Source organism: Rattus norvegicus, chromosome 15, assembly GCF_036323735.1.
Source record: "Rattus norvegicus strain BN/NHsdMcwi chromosome 15, GRCr8, whole genome shotgun sequence".
NCBI classification, from domain to species: domain Eukaryota; kingdom Metazoa; phylum Chordata; class Mammalia; order Rodentia; family Muridae; genus Rattus; species Rattus norvegicus.
In genome coordinates this window covers 5,109,395-5,112,171 of record NC_086033.1, presented here as the reverse complement: position 1 = coordinate 5,112,171, position 2,777 = coordinate 5,109,395, and the positions used below count along the sequence as shown (strand labels likewise).

The 2,777-nt window shown below is 44.5% G+C and overlaps 1 pseudogene; it reads left to right on the top strand.

Annotated features, from left to right (window-relative positions):
- Positions 1-325: 325 nt before the first annotated feature.
- LOC134482243 (glutaredoxin-1-like) lies at positions 326-763 on the top strand (annotated as a pseudogene).
- Positions 764-2,777: the final 2,014 nt, after the last annotated feature.

The window sequence follows — 2,777 nt, the reverse complement described above, 5'->3', positions numbered from 1 at the left end:
AGCCCACCAGACTGGTCTTTCCAACCAACAGACAAAAGTATCCACTGTACAAATGATACACAGATATATACACAGAATACCAGATGGATACAGAGTTTCTTCAGTTCCATGAATGAGGGATTCAGCAGGTGAGATGGCAGCAGATAAAGGTAACTGTTGCCAACTCCCTACACCTGAGCTCCTTCCTAGGACCTACATGATTGAAGGAAAGAACAAACCCCTCACAACTTGTCCTCAGATTTTTATGTAGTTGGGTTTTTCCAGATCTTGGTCCACAGAAGCAAAGACATCAGGTTTTCCAATTCCATTTGACACGGGACCAGGACCTTCAACCGAATGTTCCTTCCTGGAAAGCTGCAGCCTGTCAGCGTGGCTCAGTGGTTTGTGAACTGCAAGTTCCCATCTGGGAAGGTGGTCGTGTTCATCCAGCCCACCTGCCCCTATTGCAGAAAGACCCAAGAAATCCTCAGTCAACTGCCTTTCAAACCTGGTCTTCTGGAATCTGTGAACATCACAGCCACTAACAACACCAATGAGATTCAAGATTATTTACAACAGCTCACTGGATGGAGAACAGTTCCTCGGGTCTTCATAGGTAAAGAAAGACTGCATAGGCAGACACAGCGATCTGATCTCCATGCCACACAATGGGGAGCTGATGACCCGGCTGAAGCAGATTTGAGCTCTGCGGTTAGGAAAGGGGTGCAGGCAGAGCCCATGCCGAGAGCCATCATCCAGCTATTCTGATGGCCCAGACCCCTGAGAGATGATGTGCATCACAGAGGATGTCAGTATTTTCTGGTGACCAGACTTTTCAACAAATTGGCTTTTATTTCTTCTTTTCCTCAGTGCTAAAACTTGTTGCTGTTTGCCTTTAACCATGGGGCTGAGAAGCTTAACAGACAACACTGGCTTTTCCACTCTTCCTGAGCTGACATGTCTCTGCCTCTAAGCCCATGTTTCCCATCCAGTTGATCTAATCCCCATTGAATCTGTTTCTGGTTTCCTGCCATGCTGGTCAGCTGAAGTCATTTTGCAGAAGTCCACTTCCTGAATGGTCATTAAATCAATGGATATTGTGATTTTGTTTATGACCTACACACAGGCCTTTCCCTCCATCCTGCATGCACCGTCCCACTTCTCCATTCACAGCCCTCAGCCAGTGTTCTCAACCTTGCCCTCGCACAACCCACAGAAGTCCACACTTGTATGAGCACGCAGTTTGAAAAATCAGATGAAGAGCTTTAGCATACTTGGTCCTCACTGTAGCCATAATAACATAGACGACAGAGCAGATTGTGCATTCATCTCTATTCATAAAGGAGATTAAGAAAATCCCAAGTTTTATGTTGATCCTCGTCAGAGTACCAGCAAAGTCAAATATGAAATGCAAAATTGCATCAATTGTATCAAGGGGCAACCCCCAATATCCTCATGCCTGGACTTGGAAATTAAGGAAGACAGATATTGGAGAAGTGATGGCTGTCAGGCTACAATGTAGGAACACGCAGTCCAGGTTGACCTTTACTCACTGATGACCAATTTAATTGTCTGGCTATGTTTGAGAAAGGAATGATGTCCTACTTAATATGTAAAAGAAGGGACAGAAATTTATGATTTTATATTTGCCCTGTAGTTGATCCCCTATATTCCGAAGAAAAGGGAGTTTTTATTGCAAAAAGTAGGATTATTAACATTGACTTTGTGAACTACATGGACGTGTATGTGGAAATAGTCCTGGCTATCAAGCAATGCACAATAAGCAAATATTATTCAGGTTTTATAAAATTAAAATTACAGGAGGAATATATTGGCCTCTAGGAAACAGGGAAACTTTGGGAATTGGACTGTATGTATGTGCATCGTCTCAGGTGTAGATTTATTATTGATAGAAATCGTCCTCATTTGTGGTCCCTAGAGATTTAGATACTAACAAAAATATCATATGCAATTCAGGGTTGTAACCAACTCTCCCCATCAAAAGCATTGATGACATCCGATGAAGCAGACAGAAATATCTAACTTGGGAGGAGAAGTTGCCAAAGGATATTCCCTGGGTCACAGGAGAGGCTGCAGAAAAGGGCCCCATAGAAATTGGTTGCTTTTGGGAGAGCTGGGTAGCAGGGAGGCCATAGAACTTCCCAGTGACGTCATCAGTAATCTTTCCTTGGACAATCTCTTGTATCTAAGAGAGCACTAGAATCTTCTGTGATGTCACCAGTGTTGTGGTGACACCAACTGCCTGTGGGATTCCTTCAGTGCCTTTTAGGTTCACAAACAGGCATGTTTCAGCAGCTGCTCAAGCTAGTTCAGAAGGAGAGGGGAGACCAAGGAGAGACCAGACCGAGGCAGAAGAAAGCTGGCCTTCTGTCTTGTAAGTAGAGAAGAATGAAATCATTCTGGGGAAGGCACAGTGAGTACTGGGTAGAGTTGGGGAACTTCCTCCAGGAGGGAGGTTTGAGCTGAGCCTTTCAGGAGTCGGCCTTACAAGCAGGAGCCTTGGAATTTGTCAATTGCAGACCAAGAGTCAAGAGTCCTGATGATTAATTTGACAGAGAGCCAGGAATTGGCAGGCCTGCAGCTTATTTTCTATGAGCTTTTTAATTTCTACTGCCAAGGAATGCCAGGAGGAAGCCCTATGAGACTAACAATGTGCCCGTTCATGGTTGGGTGCTGAAGCACTTCATCCTCTAGATTCCTGTAGGTTACTAAGTCTCTGATGACAACAACAAGGAAGGATGAACCCCCTAGTCATGAATTGAGGTCGCAGACACTTT